Source organism: Pinus tabuliformis, chromosome 2_1 (assembly GCF_031772625.1).
Source record: "Pinus tabuliformis cultivar Carrire ecotype Pingquan chromosome 2_1, CPIR1, whole genome shotgun sequence".
Classification (NCBI taxonomy): domain Eukaryota; kingdom Viridiplantae; phylum Streptophyta; class Pinopsida; order Pinales; family Pinaceae; genus Pinus; species Pinus tabuliformis.
In genome coordinates this window covers 860,955,043-860,967,064 of record NC_142299.1, presented here as the reverse complement: position 1 = coordinate 860,967,064, position 12,022 = coordinate 860,955,043, and positions in this window count along the sequence as shown.

Genomic DNA, 12,022 nt, shown 5'->3' with positions numbered 1-12,022 from the left:
CTTCCTTGAGATAGTGCTAGTCAAACTTCTTCCTCCTCCCACTTCTCTCACCTAGACTTCATATTTTGCTCCTTGACTCAAATCTACACTTTCGGCCCCTATTTAGAAACCCTAGATTTGGTCCTTGAGAAACTTTGATCTTCAACCTTCTTCGCTTGAGATGGAGATTATCCTTTCTCAATTCTAATTGAGGATTCACTTGATTCCTTCCCAATTCCACCTTCTTAAGGTGATTGTAGTACTTCATCCCTTTCTACAATAGACAATATTGTAATCTCACACGTGTGGAAGAGCTTAGCCCTAAAATAGATCCAAATGAACTCGGTTATCTTCCTCCTTCTTCTCTTAAGGGTAAGACTTCTCCTTTTTTTATTTTCGCACCTTTTCTTACTCAGATTACCTTGATCAAAATTGTGTTCTCCAAATGAAATCCAAGTTGGCTATATATAGTGTTTCTTCCATCAAATAAGTCGACTTGTGCCACTCGTAAGCCAACTTGTCTTCCAAGGAGCATCCTTTTCTTATTTTGAAGGCCGGCATGAGGAGGAGCTTGTGACAAGGTCTTGGAGGGTTTATAACATAATATTTTACAATGTGTAACATACCCAAATGAGTCTTACATATTTGACATTGACTTTATAGACTTTTATGACATGATGACTAATCCTAAAGGCTCACAATGGGAGCCTTAACTAAAAATAAAATTCCTTGCTCATGAAACCCATGAGACAAGAATTACAAAAATAATTTTATTTTCTTCTTTTCATCAATTACACAAAATTATAATTACACATTTCATTATAAAGACCGAACCTAATTATACTTTTCAACACTCCCTCTTAACTAGGGAGGTATTCATAATTCATACAAGGTACTTGGTCATTCTCAATCTGAATAATTATCATAAGAAGAGTCGGATTGGTAACCCATATGTATAGCATCATATCAACCAAAATTGTCACATAGCAAGGCCTTGAATAACAACTCTATATCTCCACAATATCAAAGCACAATGCTAGCGAAATCAATGATGTATAGACACCCTTATCATTGTCTCTCTCGTAACATACCCCACCTGGGTTCTCTTAGAGTATGTTCCACCAGGACTATTCTTATCTTGGATTCCCAATCCTCAAAGAATATCAATCCTCTTTGACTACTCGTATCTTGGATGCCCTAACTCGTCCCCAAAGAGAATCGAATGCCATATGTTTACCCAATCCTCCATTTTGTCTTCCCAAGTGAAGACACGAATGATGTGTCTATCTCCCCCTCTTAATTAGGGAGGATATATCTATTCCAATGAAGTAATGTACCAAAGCTCCCTCTTATCTTAGGAATTTTCTTCTAATTTTCTACCCAGTTAGAAACTTGTTTCCAAGCTCCTGCTTAATTAGGGACCTACAACAACTCTTTAGATGGAGATGATGGGACAACTAGTTGCTTGAAGAACTCCTCCTCATGATGTCATTAACTTCTTTTGTTTATTCAGGGGTCTTCATGTTTTTGGGACTTCTTTGCAGGGACAGATTATCCATCACTTTCATCCATGAGTCATCCATGTCATTATTCCTTTTATTAGAAAGTGATCCATCAATTCATATCTGGCCTTATTTCATGCCATGCTACCTTCTTCATGCCATGTTTATTTAAGTATCTTTCATTCTACTACATGGACATCAGTGGTGGAATATATCCTTACATCTTCCCTTGGTAGCCCTGCATAAGCCCATCCAGATATCATTCAAAAATAAGGAATGAACATTAAATCAAAATTACCTCTGTGATGGTCTTTCATCATGACATCTTCTAGTTTGAATGACATCCTGCATACACATTGACTCATCTCCAAAAGATATATGCTTTCAAGGATCTCTTTCTTTTTCCGACTTCATCAGAGTCTTCATATATTTCATGGAGATATCCTAGTCAAATCTCTTAGTCCTAAATGTTGATTATGCTAGGATATTCCGACACATAGGAAATAGTTAAGTATAACTTGGTCTAGTGTAGAGTTAGGTAAAGTGTGTTTCTTTACTATGTACTTTTGTAACTTACAATCTGAAGGTCACGATATGTTCTAGACATGAAGTGATCTAACGGTTCATTCTTTCCTCGGTATTCCCGACACTTGATTCATGGCTTAACACCCAATTGGTCCATGATATCTATTTAAAGAGCATCAAGGGTCATTTTTAAGGTGATCGTTCATGAGAGAATCTTATGTAAATTTTCTTTATTTTATTAATAAATTGTCTGAAGTTGTCGCATTGGCTTAGGGCATGGACTGTTTCCCTCTTCGAGGGTTTTAACCACGTCAAGAATACTAGTGTATTGACCTGTGATCTATTTGTGAGCGGTGTCCTTTGGTGTTCTATCTGAGGAACTTACCCTGTAAATTCCTACATGGTATCAGAGTTATTTGAGGGTTGCATCCGTTGGTGATGTTGGGTTGTGTTATATTCTTTCCACGACTAGCCCACGCAGTTAACCGGTGTGTTAGAAGGGGGACGGAGCCCCCCTTTCCTTGCGCTGATTGCGTAGCAGGGGGGAGTCACAGGGGGTTTGAGGGGTGCATGTAACCCCACTCTATTAGTGCCCTGGAAAATTTTGTTTTTGGACCCTATATTAGGTTGGGCGAACCTACCTATGGTTTTGTGCATGATTTTTTGCACATGGTTTTGGACGCGATGGTTTTAGGTCCATGTTATTGGATGCTTCGGCATGTAACATAATGAAAAATCAAGCTGGTAGTCCCGGTTTTGGGATCCAGGGGAAAATCTCTGTGTATATGTGTTTTATGTGTTATGCCCTCGCATTGTTTATTTTCTGCGTTTTAGAATTCGCATGCAGGTAATTTCTGTACAGGGTTAAAACCTATAGGTGATCCAAATCTGAAGCCAGTACAACTGCATTCGACTGTCGTTTCCTAGATCTATTGTTTCTGACTTCTTTTGGGCCGAGAGGTTCAGTTTATTTAGCTCTTTGTTTTTTATTACCGGATCGATACCTTCCATTTCTGTGTATGCTCTTTACCCCACAACTTTGTGCAATCTGGTCAAATGAGAAACAAAAAGGAAGGATTTTTCTCATGCATATGCTCTTTTCTGCCACACCTTAGTGTGATCTTGGAAAATCAGAAACATTGAGTAAAATATTTAGTTTCCGGCGAAAGCTAACTTCAAGGCATAAGGTTTGTTTTTTTTTTTTGCATGTCCGTGTTGGGTTGTGTGTTTTTTTGTTTTGTAGGCAAAAAGAGTTTTTTCAAGCAAGCAGGCAATCCAAAGCTTCAATGACTTAAAAAATAAAAATAAAAAAACCCTTCGTCTTTTCCAAAAATTACTAACCTTTTAAACTAGCTCACTTGGCCCAAAGTTACTTTATGAGAATAGAGGTCTTAGGTTCAAGTATTTCTTTTCGTTGAGTGATCTAGGAGGATCTCGTCAAATCAGTTGCACAGGTTCATCGTTAGTGTGCAGTGTCGTCGTCGGCATTCAGTTTAGTGTCGTCAGCTTCAACAGTGTTGTTTATGGTTCAGGTTGATCAGGTGATGTCAATGGTTTTCAATGTGATATATTTTGCCATCCACCTCGCAGGATTTGGTCGTCGACATGTGTTGTGATCCACCTCACAGGATTTGGATTGTCAACAGGTGGTTGTCATTCACTTTGTAGGATTTGGTTGTCGACGGGGACCTTGCATGAAGAAATCTACATGGAACAACCTCCTGGATTTATACAAACAGACTCCATCCTTGTATGTCGGCTTAAGAAATCCCTTTATGGTATCAAGCAAGCCCCTCAGACTTGGTATGCCAAAATGGATAGCTTTCTTTAGATATTGGATTTTCTAGGTGTCATTCTGATAATATTGTCTACGCCAAGAAAGTGGGTAAGTCTCTTATCATTCATGTTCTTTATGTTTATGATCTTATCCTCACTGGTAGTGATCCCAACCTTCTAAACCATGTGAAGTCCAGCCTTAAAAAGTAGTTTGAAATGAAAAACTTAGGACACTTGCATTATTTTCTTGGTCTTCAAGTCTTGCAATCCAAAGAAGGTATTTCCCTTTCCCATTCCAAGTATGCCAGTGATCTTCTACGCCACTTTCACATGCAAGATTGTAAGTCAGCCCCTTCTCCCTTTCAGTCTAGAGCCAAAATTTCAGTCACTTGTACTTCCCCTGAAGTTGATGCTACCTTATACCGTCAGCTTGTAGGAAAACTTTTGTATCTGACCCATACTCGTCCTAAACTTTCCTTTTTTGTTGGCCTTATTGTTCGGTTTATGCAAAACCCACATGAAAGTCATTGGAAAGCAGCTAAAAGTATATTTCGTTATGTTCGAGGTACAATTCAGTTTGGGATTCATTATAGTGCAAAAGAATCTCCTCTATTGGTTGGTTTCACTGATTCCGATTGGGCTGGTGACCCTGATGATCAGAATTCTACTACAGGTTATGTATTCACTCTTGGTTCTGGACCTATTACATGGGATTGCAAGAAACAAAGTGCCATTTCTCTTTCTTCAGCAGAAGCAGAGTATCGTGGTGTCATAGAAGCTAGTAAGGAAGCTCTATGGCTTTGTCAGATCTTGTCAGAGTTTGGCTTTCAGTAGCAGCATCCGACTACACTTCGATGTGATAATCAAAGTGCCATTCAATTATGCAAAGATCCAGTCCAACATAAACGCAGCAAACACATTGAACTACACATGCACTTCATTAGAAACCTCATTCATGACCATGTTCTTGAAGTGCAATATTGTTCAATCGATGATCAAGTTGTAGACATCTTTACAAAGGCTCTCATAGAGGCAAAGTTTACTAAACTTCTATTTATGGTTGGAGTTCATGAAGTTGTCACTAAGGGGGGACAGGCTATAAAGCCTCCTTCCTTCTCCTATTGTGTCATATTTTTACATCCTTCAATCCTATCCCAAGTTACTCTTAATGGGAGATGTTAGGATATTCTGACACATAGGAAATAGTTAAGTATAATTGCGTCTAGTGTAGAGTTAGGTAAAGTGTGTTTCTTTACTATGTAATTTTGTAACTTACAATCTGACGGTCACGATATGTTCTAGACATGAAGTGATCCGACAGTTCATTCTCTCCTTAGTATTACCGACACTTGATTTGTGGCTTAACACTCGATTGGTCCATGATCTCTATCTAAAGATAATGGAGGGTCATTTGTAAGGTGACCGTTCATGAAATAAGCTTATGCAAATTTTCTTTCTTTTATTAATAAATTGCTTGAAGTGGCCATGTTGGCTCAGGCCGTGGACTGTTTCCCTCTTTCAGGGTTTTAACCATGTCAAGAATATTGGTGTATTGATCTGTGATCTGTTTGTGAGCGGTGTCCTTTGGTGTTCTATCTGAGGAACTTACCTTGTAAATTCCTACATATTGACTTTTCCATAGTTGTATATTTCATTATCTCTTCCTTTCTTTCTTCATACATTTCCTTCTAGGAACTTCCAGTCATAGTTCCTCCAATTTTTTCAACCACCTCATATTTCATATGAGTATATATTATGTTGGTTTCATCTAGACAATGTGTGACCCATGCCTTCCTGCATTCTTTCAAGGGAGGAGATCTTTTTCTTTTAATCATGCTTTAGAGACAGAGAATTTATCCATGTTACCTGCAACCATATGACATGAATCTACAATATTGAATACAAGCATACATACCTCATTTTTCGTTAGGTCATCTAGACTTCCTTCAGCAACTTCCTTGATTGAAAGAACTCCAATCCCTTGATCTTCTTCACCTCATTTTTCATCATACCATCATCCCATGAATTCCCACAAGTTGGAATTTTTCGATGAAGATTCAAATAGAGGATGTTGAGTATCCTCATCCAACTGATGTTTCCTTTTGACTAATGTATGATGAGATTTGTGCTAGATGACTTTTTCTTATTTTTCCCATAAGTACCACTTATGTTTCTAATTATGTTATCAAGAGCTATATCCTTTCATGGGTGACTTCCATAGACTTCAGTTATCTTTCATGCTTCTCTATGATGATGTCATGTGCTATTTCTTTTAATGCTTCTATGACGCCATGATACATCTTATCATTTTACTTAGTGAGTCATGATAGCCATATCTTACAACAGAAAACTTGAAAACATGAACTTCAAAAGAATTAGGTGAGGAAGACTATCTCAATCATAGTAGAGATCTCTTACTTCCTCTTTCTTGGACTTCTTCTTTTCAGCTTCCTCCACTTGTTTGGTGATATGGGCTTCTTCTCTACCTCTTTTATTATTGTCCTTCTTGATCTTAGGACAATCTCTTTTGTAATTCCCATATTCTTGACATCCATAGCATTGAACCTTAGTTGGGTTCTTCTTCTTTTTCTAAGGACAAAATTTCCTAGACTTTCCTCTTCTCTTTGCCATAGCAGCATACGCAGGATTTTTCTCACTGCATCCTACATCAGTTTGGTTTCTTCGATTTTGCATAGAGACCATAGATAATGGAATGGAGTAGCTTCTTTCTTACCATAAATACTTGAAGTAAAGTTACTTCATTCCTCTGGTAGTGAATTTAGTATTATAGTGGTCATATCCTTGTCAGACATTATTTCTCCCAAACCTTGAAGTTGATCCCTTATTTCAGATATCCTCATAAAGTATGCAGATATCCCTTATTATTTTGATATCATTAGCTTGTAGAGTTCTTTCCTTATAGAGATAACTTCTTCTGCAATGCTTACAGAAAACAACTCTACCAATTTGTCATATATTTACTTTGAGGTGTCGAGTTTAGATACATATGGAATGAGGGGATTCTATGAGAATCCTTTGAGCCCTCACTTCCCCTTTCATAAAATTTGCAAGTGCTTGAGAATATTCCTTTTGGGGTTTAGTGATATAGCCTTTGACATGATCCATCTCATCATTTTCAATGAGATTCAGATCTGTCATCTTCTTCCATGTAAGATAGTTTGAAGCCCCAACCAATTCGTTGCTTTCCTTGTAAAAATACATTTTGATAGATTCAAACATAAATATACTTACTTGTGAAGATGCTTCTTCCGCTTGTTGCCTCCTTGAATTTTGATGATGATATAGTTAATAGAGACTTCTCCTTGATGAATATAGCTCTCTTCAATTGTGATCCTTTACCCTACAAAGAGGGAGATCACTTTATATCTTTTAATGGTGATGTTCTTGTTGATGATGATCAATGATAACTTATTTATGCTTCTTGGATGATATTTTATAATGGTAAGGCCCTTGCTTCAATGAGAGGATATTTCCTTAGAACTTATAAAAATTATGACAACATCCTTGATCTTGCTTATCTAGTAAGAAACTTGATTTACAAGTCCCTTTATCTTGGGTAGGGTTTTTTTGGTCCTTTTGATGACTTGGGGATCCCAAGAATTTTGTTGGTGTAGACTTCTTCTTCTATCTACGGTTTTGATACTTCTTTGTAGATCTTTACTCCAAGATGATCTTCTTAGATTTGCTTTGATGTCTTTCTCGATATCTGATCCTTGATTGTCCCTTGATAAGATTCCCTTCCTTGACTTTGTCACCTTAGCTCTGATACCATGTTGAGAAATTTAGGGCATAGAAATTAGGTGATTTATCTTCTAATGATAACTACTTGTGAATGATTTTTCCTTCTTTAAGGTTGGATCTTATCTTTACATAGATTTTTATAGTTTTCTTCTTCATCAAACTCTCAGAAATCAATACTAACCAGTAAGCAATATGACCAGTTAATGTAGTTGTACATAAGCATTAATCAACAACTATAAAAAGAAATCCAATAGAAGATAGACACCAGAGCATCCATTAACACCAGCATACATAATTTTACAATATAATAAATAGAGCAACAACAGAAATAATTATTTGGCAAAAATGCTTGCACCAGGTGAGGAACGAAATGATCCAATCAAGAACGAGACTAAACAAGTAGAACACACACATAAAGCATTGAAATGATAAGATCATGACTAGCGAAATCATTTTATACCCCTAATATAAAATTGCAGAATTATTCTTGGGTTGTGACAGAAATAAAAAGATAGATAATTGATATGGCACATGTTCAATTATTTTTTGTTTGTATGAAAGACTCACAGGAACGATATTCATGTGCTGGAATCATTTATAGAGAGAGAGAGAGAGAAAAGGATGCCCCCAGATTAGAGAGGAACTGCTCGACAGTTCCTAGTTGGAGTAAAAGTCCATATGGTTGAGAGACTACACAGAATGTGAATAGTTGATATTTGTAATTAAGTAGCCACTAAACAAGAAGAAGACACAATAAGCCTTGTAGAAATTCATATTCCTATCCAACTGATAGTTGTTGTGGCTGAGTTACATATGAAGACTGATATGCATTGTTGATATACAATAAGGATAGTTGTACAAGAAGTAAAGATCCAAGACTTTGTTGCATCCTTGCTCGAGAGGAGCAAGGCATTGAGAGTGGGGGAGATGTTGAGGGGCCTCTTAGTTATAGGTTTGTTGTCATACATAATGTATTAAGTAAATGTGAGTAATTATTAGTAAATGTATAAGGTAAATTAAATGAAGGGTTGGTTGAGAGCGGGTACAAATGCTTGAACAACATTATCCATATATAAGTATGCATGAAGTCTAATAGAAACTTGGATGGAATTCGATCCCAAACTCTGTTTCTCTTTGTGCATTCTCGTGTATGTTCTTATTGTTGTTCATGATATATTATGCTATGCCTACACAAAGGCTAGTCTTACAACAATGACACACCATTATTGTTAGGTGGCCACCAAACATGGGCACACCCAGGGATAGGAAGGAAAATAGGTCACACACCATTGCATGACACAACGAATGTGTGAGATGCTTTTCAAATCCCATCAAGTTGCACAAAACAATATTGGTTTTTATGCCAAGTTGAAATGTGATGGGCACGATGGCACAACATGGGCATGCCCATATCAACAGGCAAGGAGTATATCACACACCTCTCCTTTCCACCCACCAGAAAAACACACAAGAGGTGCATGATTGTTCAGCACAATGCCATGACCAAATTTAGGGTTTCCCCCATTGTGTGAGAATTGCACGGAATGATGTGTAAACAAGGTGGAATGAGAGTGCAACATCATAAGGTATGTCAACTAGACCAAGCACAATGTGTATGAAATTCGAGTGGAAAACACAAGATAAAGAAGTGTGGAAAGTAAATAGGTTGTCTACTCATTCCACCCAATCGACACAATAGTTGGTGGGCACGCGCTAAGGAAAATATAGGAAAATGGAATAGTGGAATAAACACTACCATCAAATGAACAACAAACAAATACAATGACTCGTATAATAGAGTGATTGATTAAGGCACATGGTGCTATTGTTTGACATGGAGAGACAAGGCATGAGGTTAAGCTAGCGCCATGTTGGTAGGGATAGGAGCATTTGGGCCAAGGGGAAATTTTGGATTTATGTAAGCTGGCCTGAGTTCCATAGGTATGTTTCAATTGGCATGAGTTTTGCAGCTTTGTTTTGTTGGCCCAAGAGCCACAAGTGTGTCGATTGGCCCCAAGTGTCGTAGGTTTGTTTGTTTGGATGAAGTCTTGAAGCTAGTTGAGTTCAAATTTGTGGTTTGACTATGTAGTGCAAAATTTTGTGGTTTGGCCAAGGGTTGGATTGTTGTAAAGGCCAAGTTGGGATGAATTTGTAAAATTTTATCTTGAAAACTTAATACTTATGATTTGGGCTTTAGTTTGAGGCTGGCCATTGAAATTTTGTTTCTTGAAAAATGATGTTTGTTGCAATTGTACTTTTAAGAATTGCTTAAGTAATATACATATAGTTGGACCCTATATTAGGTGGCCACACCTACCTCACACCTACCTATGGTTTTTTTCATGGATTTCGCACATGGTTTTGGGCATGATGGTTTTCTGTCCATGGTATTTTGTAGATCCGGTCAAGGGAACTACAGTTATGTTCTAATCCAGGGTTAATGAATTGGGGTTATGGATGCTTTGGCATGTAGATATATGTATTGTAAAATTGAAAGGAATATAATGAAAAATCAATCTGGTAGTCTCAATTTTCGGATCCAGGGGAAAATCTATGTATATTTGTTTTATGTTTTATGCTCTCGCCATTGTTTATTTTATTCTTTTAAGAATTCGTTTACAGGTAATTTCTATACGGGGTTAAATAGAAGCACCATGTCGATGGCTCTAGAAGGTTGTAGTCTGCCAATAGGGTTTTCATATCCTCATAGGAAAAAACCCTCAAGCCAACCCAGATATCTCCCCTGTCTATTCTCTCCATGAATCTACCTAAAATCATAAAATGCCTATTGATTGGTTGGAGGATATGGTGTATTATACACCAGACCCTTTGTAAGGGATTAATATAATGAGGGGTGTTGTACTTATTCATGATCCTGCAACCTACTCTACACTTTTCACGTCTGGCTCATTCTCATAGGTATGGCCTAACAATATGGACAATATTACAATGCAACTCTTGGGGTTGGTCCCAATGTTCACAAACGTTGTGTAAATTTCTCATTCTCCAAGGTGTTCCTCTCCCCCACCTCAGGCTCATGAAGATTTCATGTCCCTCTTTGCTCCATATAGCCTCCCCTCTTAAGGTTCCCGACTGGATTACCCCGCATTGTTTTCATAGTTTGTTATGGCGTGATTTCCACATTCCTCCCCCTTCTCCTGGTTTTCTCAACGACATACTTACACTTACTATTCTCAACAGATGCAATTATTCTTAGGAGAATTTTGACTTTCTTATTTCTCCAACCGACTCGCCTAAAAAAACCTCTTGAAAAATGCATCAAATGTCACATGGAGCCTTCGTTGGTTCTAGGAAAGGAAGTACTATTAAAAACAAATCATGATATGGAATAGAAGGTGGTAGACAATCATTTTTTTAGTTGAATAATGTATATGGTAGTTATGCACAAGTAGACAAAGCTAAATCTAATACCCTACCCTTTCTAGGGCATTTTCCTCCTTGCATGTTGTTCACAAAGGGCTCGATGGGATGAAAAGTGTTGAGCGTGAGGATGTTGAACAAATCTTGGCTCAAAAGTGGACTTGGGTCACTCAGGGCCTCTTACTAGAGAAGTGGACCATTAGCTTTGATGCATAGGCATAAAAATCAGGTCCAAATCTTATATGGGTCCATCTCCTAGCCCTTCCCCCATTTTCTGGCTTGAAAGTGTTTTTCGAGAGGTTGGGAACACTCTGGGATTTTTCTATGAAGCTGACCTATCCTTCAAGGAAAATGGTGTCATGGTGATTTCTTGAATCCTAGTCAACCTAAATCTATCCATGGGGCTCCTTTAGTCCATTTATATCAGAACAGGTTCAATTACTCATAAGAAAAACATAGACTATAATGGAATTCCTTTTAATTGTTCTCACTACCATGCCTATAGGCACTTAAGTTAGAAATATGCAATTTGAAAAGGGAATAGGAAAACATGGGTTAAAAAGAGTGAATTATACTCAACCACTCTACCCCCTTCATATATAAAATCTCCTACATATTCTTTGAATATTCACAAAGATGATTCACGAACCATTTCACTTCCAACAAATGAGGAACCTCCTATAAGAATGGATCTTGTTAAGCTTCATTTTATTTCAAAATATCCTAAGGCAGTGCATAAACAATAAAAAAAGACTGCAACAACTAAAGTTTCGACAACATTTCCATTCTTCTTAGTTGCTCTTCCCAATCTAGTTATGGGATTCTTAACCCCCATGGTTTGTCCATTTCATGCAGAAGATCATTTGAATGTTTCTAAATGTTCTCTCTATGCATCTCATTATGTTTCCCCTTTATTCCCTCTTATTATACTCTCTCATATCTCCTTAACCATCTCCCTCCAAACTCTCTTCTCCCTTCCCTCTACGTCCCCTACTATCCCCTCTACCACTCTCAGAGGGGACCTCGACTTTAATCCTCCACCCCTAGTTTTCCACCCTCCCTCCTCATCCCTTCCCCTTCCCCTTGCCACTAAAATT